This window comes from Entelurus aequoreus, linkage group LG22 (genome assembly GCF_033978785.1).
Source record: "Entelurus aequoreus isolate RoL-2023_Sb linkage group LG22, RoL_Eaeq_v1.1, whole genome shotgun sequence".
NCBI classification, from domain to species: Eukaryota; Metazoa; Chordata; class Actinopteri; order Syngnathiformes; family Syngnathidae; genus Entelurus; species Entelurus aequoreus.
The window spans coordinates 40,175,501-40,195,146 of NC_084752.1; the positions used below are offsets into that span (position 1 = coordinate 40,175,501).

A 19,646-nucleotide genomic window follows, 5' to 3' on the forward strand; every position below is an offset into this window, starting at 1 on the left:
TTTGCAAGTATATATATATATATATATATATATATATATATATATATATATATATATATATATATATATATATATATATATATATATATATATATATATATATATATATATATATATATATATATATATATATATATATATATATTAGAGATGTCCGATAATATCGGCCGATATATGCGTTAAAATGTAATATCGGAAATTATCGGTATCGTTTTTTTTTTTTATCGGTACCAGGTTTTTTTTTTGGTTTTTTTATTAAATCAACATAAAAAACACAAGATATACTTACAATTAGTGCACCAACCCAAAAAACCTCCCTCCCCCCATTTCTTTCCGTTATCAATATTCTGGTTCCTACATTATATATCAATATATATCAATACAGTCTGCAAGGGATACAGTCCGTAAGCACACATGATTGTGCGTGCTGCTGCTCCACTAATAGTACTAACCTTTAACACTTCATTTTACTCATTTTCATTCATTACTAGTTTCTATGTAACTGTTTTTATATTGTTGTACTTTCTTTTTTATTCAAGAAAATGTTTTTAATTTATTTATCTTATTTAACTCATTTTTAAAAAAAGTACCTTATCTTCACCATACCTGGCTGTCCAAATTAGGCATAATAATGTGTTAATTCCACGACTGCATATATCGGTTGATATCGGTATCGGTTGATATCGGTATCGGTAATTAAAGAGTTGGACAATATCGGATATCGGCAAAAAGCCATTATCGGACATCCCTAATATATATATATATATACATTAACAATACATTGTTTTTACATAAGATGCAAAACAAATATTTTAAATTTTACTTTAAAAACTGGCAGCTCAGTCACGGGAATTTTACAGTAAAAGCAGTGGTTTTTTTTTACAGCATATAAAAAAATGGAATGGAATGGAGAAACAATAGCACTGTTTTTAGTGGTAAAATTCAAGCAACAGAGCTGCCAGTTTGTTTGTTTTTACCTTAAAATCTTGTTTTAATGTTTTTTGTTGTTTGTTTTTTAATGTTTTAATGTCTTACTGTAAATGGAAAAAAAAACAGTACCAAAGTTGATTTTACGGTAAAAAAAACTCGGTTGGTGGAATTTATCATTTGTTCTGAAATCATAAGTCAAGCAGATATTTAAATACAGTATTTATCTTTATTATAACAAAAAACATTTTTGGAATACATTATACCAGGGGTCACCAACGCAGTGCCCGCGGGCACCAGGTAGCCCGTAAGGACCAGATGAGTAGCCCGCTGGCCTGTTCTAAAAATAGCTCAAATAGCAGCACTTACCAGTGAGCTGCCTCGATTTTTTAAATTGTATTTATTTACTAGCAAGCTGGTCTCGCTTTGCCCGACATTTTTAATTCTAAGAGAGACAAAACTCAAATAGAATTTGAAAATCCAAGAAAATATTTTAAAGACTTGGTCTTCACTTGTTTAAATAAATTCATTAATTTTTTTTACTTTGCTTCTTATAACTTTCAGAAAGACAATTTTAGAGAAAAAATACAACCTTAAAAATGATTTTAGGATTTTTAAACACATATACCTTTTTACCTTTTAAATTCCTTCCTCTTCTTTCCTGACAATTTAAATCAATGTTCAAGTAAATTTATTTTTTTTATTGTAAAGAATAATCAATACATTTTAATTTAATTCTTCATTTTAGCTTCTGTTTTTTCGAAGAAGAATATTTGTGAAATATTTCTTCAAACTTATTATGATTAAAATTCAAAAAAATTATTCTGGCAAATCTAGAAAATCTGTAGAATCAAATTTAAATCTTATTTCAAAGTCTTTTGAATTTATTTAAAAATTTTTGTTCTGGAAAATCTAGAAGAAATAATGATTTGTCTTTGTTAGAAATATAGCTTGGTCCAATTTGTTATATATTCTAACAAAGTGTAGATTGGATTTTAACCTATTTAAAACATGTAATCCAAATTCTAAAATTAATCTTAATCAGGAAACATTACTAATGACGTTCCATAAATTATTTTTTTAATTTTTTCAAAAAGATTCCAATTAGCTAGTTTTTCTCTTCTTTTTTTCGGTTTAATTTTAAAGAGTCGAAATTGAAGATAAACTATGTTTCAAAATTGAATTGTCTTTTTTTTTCGTGTTTTCTCCTCTTTTAAACCGTTCAATTAAGTGTAAATATAATTAATTATTAATAATAACATAGAGTTAAAGGTAAATTGAACAAATTGGCTATTTCTGTCAATTTATTGAAGTGTGTATCAAACTGGTAGCCCTTCACATTAATCACTACCCAAGAAGCAGCTCTTGCTTTCAAAAAGGTTGCTGACCCCTGCATTATTATATAATATTTTAATAATATGGAATTTTAAAAGAGATTTTTAATACTGTATTGGTTCTGATGTGAACGGTACCCATCCCTAATTATAGCAATAGATCCCAATGAAGAAATGCAGCCCTTAACTGGCCCCTGGGAGGTCCACCTGAAGTCCTGACCTCTGACCTTTCAAATCCTGTCCTGCATGAACGCAGACATTCTGCACAGGCAACATCTAAAAGAAGGTCCTCCCAGCAGTGTGTCTGGAAAAGTTTATTTTTTGCCACATGTTCCACTTCCTGCCCTAAATCTGACTGGCCAAAATAAAACAAATAGTTCTTATCTCCTGGGACGTGCGTGCCAATTAACCTTCAACACGCCAGCGTCCTCATAAAAAGTCACCTGACTCCTCTGAGACAGAAAGTTGGTGTTGACGTGTTCTTATAGTTCACGTTCAACTTCTTTGTCCTGTAGTTTATTTTGTAAATGTTCAACTTTCCACAAAGTTGATCCAAACTGCGGCCCGCCGGCGTCTTCAATTTGGCCCGAGAGTCCAAACAAGCAATTTGGTGTTTGCATATAATGAAAACATGTAATGGCGACTAGCGGTCTGCTAGCCCCCATTGTAGTCCCATTGTACATCGATGGGACTATGTGCACAGCATTTACCTATACGACTCATTCCAAACAACCTTCCCTAGTCATGGTGCAGTGGAAGAAAATACATCCTGTTCTTTAAACTTTGTGTATATTATAAAAAAAAACTCTAATCAGCATAAAAAAATAAAAACTACACCCATTTAAATCCATTACAATGGTTGATGGGAAAAAATGTCAAACACTCTCTCCACACGTATCCATGATTGGCGCATTTTATCTGCTTGAGATTTCTGAACTTTCATATACTCCTAATAACCAATTATAATAATTATTATTTATATATCATTATATTATGATAACATGTAATCATATAAATATATGTATATATTTATGTGTGTTTATATATATATGTATATATACTGTATATATATATATGTATATATATATATATATATATATATATATATATATATATATATATGTATATATGTACGTATATGTGTGTGTATATATATATATATATAAATATATATATATATATACTAGGGCTGCAACAACTAATCGATTAAATCGATTAAAATCGATTATAAAAATAGTTGCCGATTAATTTAGTCATCGATTCGTTTGATCTATGCTATGCGCATGCGCAGAGGCTTTTTAAAAAAAAAAAAAAAAAAATTTTATTTTTTTATTTTTTTTATTTAAATAAACCTTTATTTATAAACTGCAACATGTACAAACAGCTGAGAAACAATAATCAAAATAAGTATGGTGCCAGTATGCTGTTTTTTTTTCAATAAAATACTGGAAAGGATAGAAATGTAGTTTGTATATTTTATCCGATTATTAATCGATTAATCGAAGTAATAATCGACAGATTAATCTATTATCAAATTAATCGTTAGTTGCAGCCCTAATATATACATATATATATGTATATGAGTGTGTGTGTATATATATATATATATATATATATATATATATATATATATATGTATATGAGTGTGTGTGTATATATATATATATGTATATGAGTGTGTGTGTATATATATATATATAGATATAATATATATTTATATATATATATTTATATATATATTTATATATATATATATGTGTGTTTATATTTATGTATATATATGTATATATACTGTATAGGAGTGTGTGTGTGTGTGTATATATATATAGATGTAATGTATATATATATATGTGTGTTTATATTTATGTATATATATGTATATATACTGTATATGTATGTATGTATATATGTATATATATATATATATATATATATATATATATATATGTATATGTATATATATATATATATATATATATATATATATATATATATATATATATATATATATATATATATATATATATGTATATGTATGTATGTATATATGTGTATGTATATATATACATATATATATGTATATATATATATATATATATATATATATATATATATATATATATATATATATATATATATATATATATATAAATATATATACATAATCATGCAGTTGGCTTTCGGCCCCCGGCCAAAATTTTGAAGCCCAATGCGGCCCCCCATTCAAAAATGTTGGACATCCCTGATAGAGATCATATTATGCTATGCAAGAGTATTGTTGGTGAGTTTTGGATGTTTTTTCTTCGAGGGCTTTATATGTGGAATAAAGGAATGTCATTCTTGCCAGCATTTTTTTGTGGGTTTTTTTTGCTTGTGATTTAGAATACACAAAAACAATGAAAACAAATATGTGTGTTTGTCTCATATGGGATTGGGAATGATTGGAACATCCAAAAAAAACTGTTGTTCCCCTTTAATTTATGTAGCCTGCACATTTTATACTGTAAAAAAGATTAAAATTGAAAACTTTTACGCGGGTGTCAAACTCGATTTAATTGGTTATGGCTGCCTTTAGAGGGCCACATGTAACATTGAATAATATGTGAAAAAATAATAATAACATTTAAAAAAAATATATATATATATACATATATATATATATATATATATATATATATATATATATATATATATATATATATAAATATACTTAAAAAAATATATATTTATATATACTATAGACTGTATATATACACACAATATATATATGTACATATATATATTTACATATATATATGTAAATATGTGTACATATTTACATATATATATGTAAATATGTGTGTGTATATACACTACCGTTCAAAAGTTTGGGGTCACATTATAATGTCCTTATTTTTCAATGAAGATAACTTTAAACTAGTCTTAACTTTACAGAAATACACTCTATACATTGCTAATGTGGTAAATGACTATTCTAGCTGCAAATGTCTGCTTTTTGGTGCAATATCTACATAGGTGTATAGAGGCCCGTTTCCAGCAACTATCACTCCAGTGTTCTAATGGTACAATGTGTTTGCTCATTGGCTCAGAAGGCTAATTGATGATTAGAAAACCCTTGTGCAATCATGTTCACACATCTGAAAACACTTTAGCTCCTTACAGAAGCTACAAAACTGACCTTCCTTTGAGCAGATTGAGTTTGTGGAGCATCACATTTGTGGGGTCAATTAAACGCTCAAAATGGCCAGAAAAAGAGAACTTTCATCTGAAACTCGACAGTCTATTCTTGTTCTTAGAAATGAAGGCTATTCCACTAAATTGTTTGGGTGACCCCAAACTTTTGAACGGTAGTGTATATATATATATATATATATATATATATATATATATATATATATATATATATATATTAGGGCTGGGCAACGATTAAAAATTGTAATCATAGTTAATCGCACTATTTCTCTGATTAATCACGATTAGCTGCATTGTATACGCAAAACCCAATAATGAATTCAAAAGTAGTGTGTAGTGCACCTTTATTGGAATATTCTCCCATATGAACAAAAGCACCAAAACATTTGTTGTGCAAACACAATTTCAATCAGTACTTGTTAAACAGTAGCAGTTAAATAGCATATTTTATGAAAATCAACTCAAAAAATGTCAATACAAACATTCAAGTTTATTGCCACTGCCAGGGTATTTTAGTTATCCTGTTTGTTATGGAAAATAAATATAATGTACATACAAATCCCCGAGCCACAATCATAACATCCGAACAGGCAATTTCTGAGGTAACAGCAGAAACATTTTCCTGTAATTGTCCTTTCCATAATGCCTCTCCTCTGTTTTCATTCTAGACAGAACATGTGAATGCAGCACCCACTTTTCATCAATATAATGCACTGTAACTCCCAGGTAATTATGCTTACCAATTGATGTCCAGTAGTCCCCACTGACAGCAACTACAGCTGCAAGTTGTAAAGGTTGTCACTTTTACAGTCCTCTCCTTTTCATACAAGTCGTGTATTCTTGGTGCGTCTTGATGGCGGCTCATCCGTGCTGTCACTTGTTGCGATGGCGGGCGTCTTCCACAACACTAATGGGCCTACAGTCTGTAACTATCCACTTCGCTATGGCATTTGTTAGCTTCTCTTGCTCTGGTTTATCTATATTTCTCCCCGCACGCTGCATTTAACCTAGTCTGCCGAAGCCTGGCTCCACTTTCTGCTTTGTTGGATGGTTTGCTCGCATCAACAGTGTGCTTTCGCGTTAAGGTGATATTTTAGACCGGAAGTACTCCTGTGATAAGAACATTCAGCTTGGCAGTGCAGGCTACAAACCACTTTGCTTCTGTCAAATCCGCCGCCTAGAAGTACTTTATAATGAAAATGACCCTGTAAAAGTTCTGTTGAGCTACCCTTCTTCTCCATGCTTGTTTTGTTTTCTTCCGCGTTCTCCTTCCTTTTCCGCAGGAGCAAGCAATAGGCGTTAACAAAATAAAACCATGTAAAAAAAAACATACGCAATAACGCGCGATCAAATATTTGTCGGCGTTAATAGATTGATGGGTTAACTCAAAATTAACGCATTAACTTGCCCACCCCTTATATATATATATATATATATATATATATATATATATATATATATATATATATATATATATATATATATATATATATATGTATGTGTGGGAAAAAATCACAAGACTATTTCATCTCTACAGGCCTGTTTCATGAGGGGTTTTCCTCAATCCTCAGGATTGAGGGGGAAAAAAAATAAATAAAAAAAATCTCCTGAGGATTGAGGAAACCCCTCATGAAACAGGCCTGTAGAGATGAAATAGTCTTGTGATTTTTTCCCACACATACATATTACGCTCTACCACGGTATCGAGCACTATTTTTTGGATAATCTAATTAAGACATATATATATATATATATATATATATATATATATATATATATATATATATATATATATATATATATATATATATATATATATATATATAAAATACATGTGTGTAATTACCTAAGCATTTGATTATTATATATTTTTTATCTTTACATTTTACTGTAAAAAACAACTAGCAGCTCAGGCACCAGAATGTTGTTTTTTTTACAGCATATTGTCACGATCCGTTGCCCGGATCATGTTTTGTTCAGTTTTGGACTCCCTCAGTTCCTGTTTTGGAGCACCCCTATGCTTGTGTTTTAGTTGCCATGACTACAGATTGTTTTCACCTGCCTCTGATTAGTGTTCGGGATGCTCCTGGGCACTAATCAGAGAGCTACTTATTCCCGTTGTTTTGACCACACTCAGTCTGGCTTCCTTATTTGCTTGGTGCAAAATATTCTATCAAGTATTCTTGATTCCTGATCTCAGCTGTTGTTTTCTAGTTCATATGCTCAGCTTTCCTTGTTAGCTATTCCGTTAGCGTCCCGTGCTATAGGCACGCTTGTTTTGTTTGTATCCCGCGTGATTTATGGAAAATAAATCACTTCCTGACCCACACCTTGCCTCCGCAGTTCCGTCTGCATCTTGGGAGGACGATCCCGCAGTGATACACCACACAATGCTGACACATATTACTGTAAACGGAATGGAAAAACAGTATCACCTTTTTTTACGGTAAATTTCATGCAAGGGCGCAGACATTTTTTTTTATACCGTAACATTTACGGTTGTTTTTATAGTGTATTCATGCAAATGAGCTGCCAGTTTTGTATACCGTAAAATCTACGGTTGCTGTTTTTATAGTGTATTACGGTTTATGGGAAAAACTGTACAATCAGTTGCCAGAATTTTACTGTAAAATGTGCGGTGTTGTATTTTTACAGCATATTACTGTAAATAGAATGGAAAAATTGTGTTTTTGTACGATAAAATTCATGCAACTGAGCTGCCGTTTTTTTTTACTGTAAAATCTACGGTTGTTGTTTTTATTGCGTATTACTGTACATGGAAAGAACGGTCGCGAAGTTGTTTTACGGTAAAAAAAACAAAACTGGCAGCTCAGTCGCCAGAATGTAAATAGAATGGAAAAACGGTACCACTGTTGTTTTTTACCGTAAAATTCATGCAACGAGCTGCCAGTTGTTGTTTTTTTATCTACAGTTGTTTTTTAATAATATATTACTGTATATAACAACAACTTTACCAAAGTGTTTTCTATGGCAAAAAAATGGTCGCTTAATTGCCAGAATTTTACCATAAAATTAACGGTGTTATTTTTACAGGATGTTACTGTAAATGGAATGGAAAAACTATAACACTGTTTTTTTACGGTAAAATTCATGCCGGTTTTTGCCATAAAATTCAAGTTTTTTTAAAATGATAAAATACTGTAAATGGAAAAAGTGTGCCAAAGTTGTTTTTACAGTAAAAAAAACTGGCCGCTCAATCGCCAGCATGTTTTTTTTTTACAGCATATTACTGTAAATGGAATGGAAAAACAGTACCACTGTTGTTGTTTTTTATTGTAAAATTCATGCAACGAGCTGCCAGTTTTTTTTACCGTAAAATCTATGGTTGTTTTTTTAATAGTATATTACGGTATATAACAACAACTTTACCAAAATGGAAAAACTGTACCAAAGTTGTTTTTACCGTAAAAAACAACAACTGGCAGCTCAGTCGCCAGAATGTTATTTTTTACAGCATATTACTGTAAATGGAATGGAAAGACAGTATCATAGTGTTTTTTTTACGATAAAATTCATGCAACTGAGATGCCGTTTTTTTTACTGTAAAATTCATGGTTGTTGTTTTTATTATAAGATACTGTAAAAGGAAAAACTGTACCAAAGTTGTTTTAAAGGTAAAAAAACCCAAAAAACTGGCAGCTCAGTCGCCAGAATGTAATTTTTTACAGAATGTTACTGTAAATGGAATGGAAAAAGCAATACCACTGTTTTTTTACGGTAAAATTCATGCCATGGAGCTGCCAGTTTTTGTTTTTACCGTAAATTTCACGGTTGTTTTTATTTTAAGATACTGTAAATGGAAAAACTGTACCAAAGTGTTTTTTACCGTAAAAAAACAACAACTGGCAGCTCAGTCACCAGAATGTTATTTTTTACAGGATGTTACTGTAAATGGAATGGGAAAACGGTACCACTGTTGTTGTTTTTTACTGTAAAATTCATGCAACGAAGTGCCAGTTTATATGTAACGTAAAATCTATGGTTGTTTTTTTAATAGTATATTACTGTATATAACAACAACTTTACCAAAGTGTTTTCTATAGTAAAAAAATGGCCGCTCAGTTGCCAGAATTTTACCATAAAATTAACAGTTTTATTTTTACAGGATGTTACTGTAAGTGGAATGGAAAAACAATACCACTGTTTTTTTACGGTAAAATTCATGCCACGGAGCTGCCAGTTTGTTTGTTTTTTACCGTAAATTTTACGGTTGTTTTTATTTTAAGATACTGTAAATGGAAAAACTGTATCAAAGTTGTTTTTACCGTAAAAAAAACAAACTGGCAGCTCAGTCGCCAGAATGTTATTTTTTACAGCATATTACTGTAAATGGAATGGAAAGACAGTATCATTGTGTTTTTTTTTACGATAAAATTCATGCAGCTGAGATGCCGTTTTTTTTACTGTAAAATTCATGGTTGTTGTTTTTATTATAAGATATTGTAAAAGGAAAAACTGTACCAAAGTTGTTTTAAAGGTAAAAAAAAAACAAAAAACTGGCAGCTCAGTCGCCAGAATGTAATTTTTTACAGAATGTTACTGTAAATGGAATGGAAAAAACAATACCACTGTTTTTTTACGGTAAAATTCATGCCATGGAGCTGCCAGTTTTTGTTTTTACCGTAAATTTCACGGTTATTTTTATTTTAAGATACTGTAAATGGAAAAACTGTACCACAGTGTTTTTTACCGTAAAAAAACAACAACTGGCAGCTCAGTCACCAGAATGTTATTTTTTACAGGATGTTACTGTAAATGGAATGGGAAAACGGTACCACTGTTGTTGTTTTTTACTGTAAAATTCATGCAACGAAGTGCCAGTTTATATGTAACGTAAAATCTACGGTTGTTTTTTTAATAGTATATTACTGTATATAACAACAACTTTACCAAAGTGTTTTCTATGGTAAAAAAATGGCCGCTCAGTTGCCAGAATTTTACCATAAAATTAACAGTGTTATTTTTACAGGATGTTACTGTAAGTGGAATGGAAAAGCAATACCACTGTTTTTTTACGGTAAAATTCATGCCACGGAGCTGCCAGTTTGTTTGTTTTTTACCGTAAATTTCACGGTTGTTTTTATTTTAAGATACTGTAAATGGAAAAACTGTACCAAAGTTGTTTTTACCGTAAAAAAAACAAACTGGCAGCTCAGTCACCAGAATGTAATTTTTTTACAGGATGTTACTGTAAATGGAATGGGAAAAACAATGTCACTGTTTTTTTAACGGTGACATTTGTGTAACGGAGCTGCCAGTTTGTTTTTTTTACCGGAAAATTCACGGTTGTTATTTTTATTATAAGATACTGTAAATGGAAAAATTGTACCGAAGTTGTTTTTACGGTAAAAACAAACAAACTGGCAGCTCAGTTGCCAGAATGTAATTTTTTACAGGATGTTACTGTAAATGGAATGGGAAAAACAATATCACTGTTTTTTTACGGTAACATTTATGTAACGGAGCTGCCAGTTTTTTTACCATACATTTCACGGTTGTTGTATTTATTATAAGATACTGTAAATGGAAAAACTGTACCAAAGTTGTTTTTACGGTAAAATTCATGCCACGGAACTGCCTTTTTTTTTTTTACCGGAAAATTCACGGTTGTTGTTTTTATTCTAAGGTACTGTAAATGGTAAAAATGTATCAAAGTTGTTTTTACGGTAAAAACAAACAAACTGGCAGCTCAGTCGCCAGAATGTCATTTTTTACAGGATGTTACTGTAAATGGAATGGGAAAAACAATATCACTGTTTTTTTAACGGTAAAATGTATGTAACGGAGCTGCCAGTTTTGTTTTTTTACCATAAATTTCACGGTTGTTGTTTTTATTATAAGATACTGTAAATGGAAAAACTGTACCAAAGTTGTTTTTATGGTAAAATTCACAGTTGTTGTTTTTATTATAAGATACTGTAAATGGTAAAAATGTATCAAAGTTGTTTTTACCGTAAAAACAAACTGGCAGCTCAGTCGCCAGAATGCTATTTTTTACAGGATGTTACTGTAAGTGGAATGGGAATAACAATATCACTGTTTTTTTAACGGTAAAATTCATGCCACTCAGCTGCCAGTTTTTAAACGTAAAATTCACGGTTGTTGTTTTTTATAAGATACTGTAAATGGAAAAACTGTACCGAAGTTGTTTTTATGGTAAAAATGCCATATTTTACCGTAAAGTTTATTATTGTCATTTTTTTTTACAATTTGATGGTTTACCGGCTTCCAAAGCATAAATCATTTTAGTTTTCATTTTCTGAGTAAAAAATGTTTTAGAATGTATGATAATATATTTTTGTTGCATTCCATCCATTTTCTACCGCTTGTCCCTTTTGGGGTGGTGGGGGGTGCTGGAGCTGGAAGGCGGGGTACACCCTGGACAAGTCGCCGCCTCATCGCAGGGCCAACACAGATAGACAGACAACATTCACACTCATGTTTAGGCTTAAAATTAGAGATGTCCGATAATATCGGCCTGCCGATATTATCAGCCGATAAATGCCTTAAAATGTAATATCGGAAATTATCGGTATTGGTTGTTTTTTTTATCGGTATCAGTTTTTATTTTTTATTTTTATTAAATCCACATAAAAAACACAAGATACACTTACAATTAGTGCACCAACCCACAAAACCTCCCTCCCCCATTTACACTCATTCACACAAAAGGGTTGTTTCTTTCTGTTATTAATATTCTGCTTCCTACATTATATATCAATATATATCAATACAGTCTGCAAGGGATACAGTCCGTAAGCACACATGATTGTGCGTGCTGCTGCTCCACTAATAGTACTAACCTTTAACACTTCATTTTACAAATTTTTATTCATTACTAGTTTCTATGTAACTGTTTTTATATTGTTTTACTTTGTTTTTTATTCAAGAAAATGTTTTTAATTTATTTATCTTATTTTATTATTTTTTTAAAAAAGAACCTTATCTTCACCATACCTGGTTGTCCAAATTAGGCATAATAATGTGTTAATTCCACGACTGTATGTATCAGTATCGGTTGATATCGGTATCGGTAATTAAGGGTTTGGACAATATCGGAATATCGGATATCGTCAAAAAGCCATTATCGGACATCCCTAATTTTTTTCCAGAACTTGAGTAGATTTAATTTGTAAAACCTTGTTACATTGTTTAATGCATCCAGCGGGGCATCACAACAAAATTAGGCATAATAATGTGTTCATTCCACAACTGTATATATCGGTATCGCTTGATATCGGAATCGGTAATTAAGAGTTGGACAATATCGGATATCGGCAAAAAAGCCATTATCGGACATCTCTAAGTACCAGTATACCAGTACAACTAGAGATGTCTGATAATATCGGCCGATAAATGCTTTAAAATGTAATATCGGAAATTATCGGTATCGTTTTTTGAAATTATCGGTATCATTTATTTATTTATTTATTTTTATTAAATCAACATAAAAAACACAAGATACACTTACAATTAGTGCACCAACCCAAATATTCTGCTTCCTACATGATATATCAATATATATCAATACAGTCTGCAAGGGATACAGTCCGTAAGCACACATGATTGTGCGTGCTGCTGCTCCACTAATAGTACTAACCTTTAACACTTCATTTTACTCATTTTCATTCATTACTAGTTTCTATGTAACTGATTTTATATTGTTTTACTTTCTTTTTTATTCAAGAAAATGTTTTTAATTTATTTATCTTATTATTATTTTTTTTAAAAGTACCTTATCTTCACCATACCTGGTTGTCCAAATTAGGCATAATAATGTGTTAATTCCACCACTGTATGTATCAGTATTGGTTGATATCGGTATCGGTAATTAAGGGTTTGGTCAATATCGGATATCGTCAAAAAGCCATTATCGGACATCCCTAATTTTTTTCCAGAACTTGAGTAGATTTAAATTGGAAAACCTTGTTACATTGTTTAATGCATCCAGCGGGGCATCACAACAAAATTAGGCATAATAATGTGTTCATTCCACAACTGTATATATCGGTATCGCTTGATATCGGAATCGGTAATTAAGAGTTGGACAATATCGGGATATCTGCAAAAAAGCCATTATCGGACATCTCTAAGTACCAGTATACCAGCACAACTAGAGATGTCTGATAATATCGGCCGATAAATGCTTTAAAATGTAATATCGGAAATTATCGGTATCGTTTTTTTAAATTATCGGCATCGTTTTTTATTTATTTATTTATTTTTATTAAATCAACATAAAAAACACAAGATACTTACAATTAGTGCACCAACTAAAATATTCTGCTTCCTACATGATATATCAATATATATCAATACAGTCTGCAAGGGATACAGTCCGTAAGCACACATGATTGTGCGTGCTGCTGCTCCACTAATAGTACTAACCTTTAACACTTCATTTGACTCATTTTCATTCATTACTAGTTTCTATGTAACTGTTTTTATATTGTTTTACTTTCTTTTTTATTCAAGAAAATGTTTTTAATTTATTTATCTTATTTTATTAATTTTTAAAAAGTACCTTATCTTCACCATACCTGGTTGTCCAAATTAGGCATAATAATGTGTTAATTCCACGACTGTATATATCAGTATCGGTTGATATCGGTATCGGTAATTAAGGGTTTGGTCAATTTCGGATATCGTCAAAAAGCCATTATCGGACATCCCTAATTTTTTTCCAGAACTTGAGTAGATTTAATTTGTAAAACCTTGTTACATTGTTTAATGCATCCAACGGGGCATCACAACAAAATTAGGCATAATAATGTGTTTATTCCATAACTGTATATATCGGTATCGCTTGATATCGGAATCGGTAATTAAGAGTTGGACAATATCGGATATCGGCAAAAAAGCCATTATCGGACATCTCTAAGTACCAGTATACCAGTACAACTAGAGATGTCTGATAATATCGGCCAATAAATGCTTTAAAATGTAATATCGGAAATTATCGGTATCGTTTTTTTAAATTATCGGTATCATTTATTTATTTATTTATTTTTATTAAATCAACATAAAAAACACAAGATACTTACAATTAGTGCACCAACCCAAATAATCTGCTTCCTACATGATATATCAATATATATCAATACAGTCTGCAAGGGATACAGTCCGTAAGCACACATGATTGTGCGTGCTGCTGCTCCACTAATAGTACTAACCTTTAACACTTCATTTGACTCATTTTCATTCATTACTAGTTTCTATGTAACTGTTTTTATATTGTTTTACTTTCTTTTTTATTGAAGAAAATGTTTTTAATTTATTTGTCTTATTTTATTAATTTTTTTAAAAAGGACCTTATCTTCACCATACCTGGTTGTCCAAATTAGACATAATAATGTGTTAATTCCACGACTGTATGTATCAGTATCGGTTGATATCGGAATCAGTAATTAAGAGTTGGACAATATCGGATATCGGCAAAAAAGCCATTACCGGACATCTCTAAGTACCAGTATACCAGCACAACTAGAGATGTCTGATAATATCGTCCGATAAATGCTTTAAAATGTAATATCGGAAATTATCTGTATCGTTTTTTCAAATTATCGGTATTGTTTATTTATTTATTTTTATTAAATCAACATAAAAAACACAAGATACACTTACAGTTAGTGCACCAACCCAAATAATCTGCTTCCTACATTATATATCAATATATATCAATACAGTCTGCAAGGGATACAGTCCGTAAGCACACATGATTGTGCGTGCTGCTGCTCCACTAATAGTACTAACCTTTAACACTTCATTTTACTCATTTTCATTCATTACTAGTTTCTATGTAACTGTTTTTATATTGTTTTACTTTCTTTTTTATTCAAGAAAATGTTTTTAATTTATTTATTTTATTTATTTTGTTATTTTTCTTAAAAAGGACCTTATCTTCACCATACCTGGTTGTCCAAATTAGGCATAATATTGTGTTAATTCCACGACTGTATATATCGTATCGGTTGATATCGGTATCGGTAATTGGCAAGAAGCCATTATCGGACATCCCTAATAAATATATATATATATATATATATATATATATATATATATATATATATATATATATATATATATATATATATATATATATATATATATATATATATATATATATAATTTATTTAATTTATTTATCTTATTATTTTTAAAAGGACCTTATGTTCACCATACCTGGTTGTCCAAATTAGGCATAATAATGTGTTAATTCCACGACGGTATATATCGTATCGGTTGATATCGGTATCGGTAATTGGCAAGAAGCCATTATCGGACATCCCTAATATATATATATATATATATATATATATATATATATATATATATATATATATATATATATATATATATATATATATATATATATATATATATATATATAATTTATTTAATTTATTTATCTTATTATTTTTAAAAGGACCTTATCTTTACCATACCTGGTTGTCCAAATTAGGCATAATAATGTGTTAATTCCACGACTGTATATATCGGTATCGGATGATATCGGTATAGGTAATTAGGAATTGGACAATATCGGATATCGGCAAAAAGCCATTATCGGACATTCCTACTTAAAATGTATTTTTAATGTGAAAATGGAAGTAAAAAGTGCTTTATTGATGCACATGAATACAACACGATCAAGGAGCCCCCGCGCCTTGCCTTTGACACACTTCCGGTATTGGGCTCCTCCCAGGTCCTAAAGTTAAAAATTGGGCTCCTCCCAGGTCCTAAAGGTCGACCCCCCTCCCCCCCACGGGCGCCCAAAGGCGACGTGCACGCGACGCGGGGATTACGACAACCGGCGTGGCGCGTGCGCACGTTTACGTAATGCAGAGTGTGCGTGCGTGCGAGCCCGTCCATCATTTAGGGCGCGAGGGTGCGCGCGCGCGCGACACGCGAACGAGCGCGGCGGCGGAGCAGCGACACAGGGCGTTCGGGCTCCCGCGCACGCACGCACGCACGCACGCACGGTGGAAACCCCGCACGCTTGCGCGCCGCGGCGGCTGCTGATCCGGCGGCCGTAATACACCGTCTCCGCGGACCGGCGGCCGTAATACACCGTCTTCGCGGACCGGCGGGCGTGGTGGAGACCCTCCCGAGCCCGGACCGCAGCATCCCTGTCCCGGCGGCATCTCGCGCTCTCCCCCGCCCCCCGGCTCCGGAGGGAGGCCCGGAGCAGCGGCAGGATGTAGCGGCGGATTACCGGAGGAGGAGAGCGGGGCGCTCAGAGGCAAGAGACCGAGGCGGGACGGAGGGGACATGGGGAAGGACCAGGAGCTGCTCCAGGCCGTCAAGACCGAGGACTTGCTGACAGTTCAGCGCCTCCTGCAGCGACCTCGGCCCGGTAAAGCCAGTGAGTATCACAACCCCCCCTAACCCCCCTAACCCCTCCTCCTCCTAACCCCCCCACTGTTCCACGCAAGTGTCAAACGTGATGAAAGGCCATTGATCCTCAGTGTGTGCGTGCACGTGACGTGGGAGGTAACAGTGATGACGTTGCACGTGACGTGCGTCATCAGAAACTGCATTTCTGCACAAATAGTAACGCAGAGTGCATGTGGTGCGCGTGCGTGTGTGACGTGACGTGATCATGATAGTAATGACGTGTGTGTGTGTGTGTGTGTGTGTGTGTGTGTGTGTGTGCGTGTGTGTTTGTGTGCGAGTGTGTGTGCGTGTGTGTGTGTGTGTGTGTGTGTGTGTGTGACTAAACACTCATTTTCAACACAAACATGCCCTTGAATGTTGTCATCAATTCTTCTAAGACGATGCGGCTATTTGTGTGTGTGTGTGTGTGTGTGTGTGTGTGTGTGTGTGTGTGTGTGTGTGTGTGTGTGTGTGTGTGTGTGTGTGTGTGTGTGTGTGTGTGTGTGTGTGTGTGTGTGTGTGATGACGCTGCACATGTGTGAGATTCCATTAATGTTGGCATGAATGCGTCCTGACGTGAGAGCGTGCGTGTGTGTTGTGTTGTGTGTGTGTGTGTGTGTGTGTTGTGTGGACATTTTGGCATTTGGAAGAAGAAGAAGTGATGAGAGGAATTGTGTGTCGGATTAAAAGCAGACGATTTCAGTGATTTCCCAGCGGACACAAGTAGAGATGTCCGATAATATCGGTCTGCCGATATTATCGGCCGATAAATGCGTTAAAATGTCATATCGGAAATTATCGGTATCGGTTTTTTATTATCAGTATCTGGTTTTTTTGTTGTTGTTTTTTTTTTTGTTTTTTTATTAAATCCACATAAAAAACACAAGATACACTTACAATTAGTGCACCAAGCCAAAAAACCTCCCTCCCCCATTTACACTCATTCACACAAAAGGGTTGTTTCTTTCTGTTATTAATATTGTGGTAGGTTCCTACATTATATATCAATATATATCAATACAGTCTGCAAGGGATACAGTCCGTAAGCACACATGATTGTGCGTGCTGCTGCTCCACTAATAGTACTAACCTTTAACACTTCATTTTACAAATTTTCATTAATTACTAGTTTCTATGTAACTGTTTTTATATTGTTTTACTTTCTTTTTTATTCAAGAAAATGTTTTTAATTTATTTATCTTATTTTATTTGATTCATTTTTTTTAAAAAGTACCTTATCTTCACCATACCTGGTTGTCCAAATTAGGCATAATAATGTGTTAATTCCACCACTGTATATATCGGTTGATATCGGTATCGGTTGATATCGGTATCGGTAATTAAAGAGTTGGGCAATATCGGCATATTGGATATCGGCAAAAAGCCATTATCGGACATCCCTAGACACAAGGCGTTGATACAACGTTGTTTATACGTACATGTCCTTTAAAAACTGACTTTCACACAACGTTGCAAAATAGTTGTATTTGTAAACTGAGACCACGTCGGCATCCAACATTGGATCCACGTTGTTAGTTGGGAAATGAGCACATTTCAGTGGTCAAATCCACGTCACACAACCTGACGTTTGAAGTATGTTGTTGCAACGTTGTGTTTGTGTTGTTGAATTTTGGTTGGGAAATGACCACATTTCAACGGTCAAATCAACGTCACAACCTGACATTGAATAAATGTTGTCAAAAAGCATGTTGTTTCAACGTTATGTTTGTGTTGTTGAATATTGGTTGGGAGATTACCAAAATTCAATGTCAAATCAACGTCAGAACTCAACATTGATTAAACGTTGTCAAAAAGTATGTTGTTTCAACGTTGTGTTTGTGTTGTGGATTTTTGGTTGGGAGATGACCACATTTCAATAATCAAATCAATGTCACAACGTTGTATTGTATAAACGTTGTCCAAAAGCATGTTGTGTCAACGTTGTGTTTGTGTTGTAGAATATTGGTTGGGAGATGACCACATTTCAACCGTCAAAGCAACGTAGGAACCCGACATTGAATAAACGTTGTCAAAAAGTACGTTGTTTCAACGTTGTATTTGTGTTGTAGAATTTTGGTTGTGAAATGACCACATTTCAACAGTCAAATCAACGTAGGAACCCAACATTGAATAAACGTTGTCAAAAAGTACGTTGTTTCAATGTTGTATTTGTGTTGTTGAATATTGGTTGGGAGATTACCAAATTTCAATGTCAAATCAACGTCAGAACTCGACATTGATTAAACGTTGTCAAAAAGCATGTTGTTTCAACGTTGTGTTTGTGTTGTAGATTTTTGGTTGGGAAATGACCACATTTCAATAATCAAATCAACCTCACAACGTTGTATTGTATAAACGTTGTCAAAAAGTATGTTGTTTCAACGTTGTATTTGTGTTGTAGAATATTGGTTGGGAGATTACCAAATTTCAACCGTCAAATCAACGTCACAACCTGACATTGAATAAACGTTGTCAAACAGCATTTTGTTTTAACGTTGTGTTTATGTTGTAGAATATTGGTTGAGAAATGACTAAAATTCAATGTCAAATCAACATCAGAACCCAACATTGAATAAACGTTGTCAAAAAGCATGTTGTTTCAACGTTGTATTTGTGTTGTTGAATTTTGGTTGTGAAATGACCAAATTTCAATGTCAAATCAACGTCACAACCTGACATTGAATAAACGTTGTCAAAAAGCATGTTGTTTCAACGTTGTGTTTGTGTTGTTGAATTTTGGTTGGGAAATGACCACATTTCAATAATCAAATCAACGTCACAACGTTGTATTGTATA

General features: G+C 32.9%; 1 pseudogene; it reads left to right on the plus strand.

Moving 5' to 3' along the window:
* The first annotated feature begins 16,593 nt into the window (after positions 1–16,593).
* LOC133639696 (caskin-1-like) overlaps positions 16,594–19,646 on the plus strand; it is a 122,489-nt pseudogene continuing 119,436 nt past the window's right edge.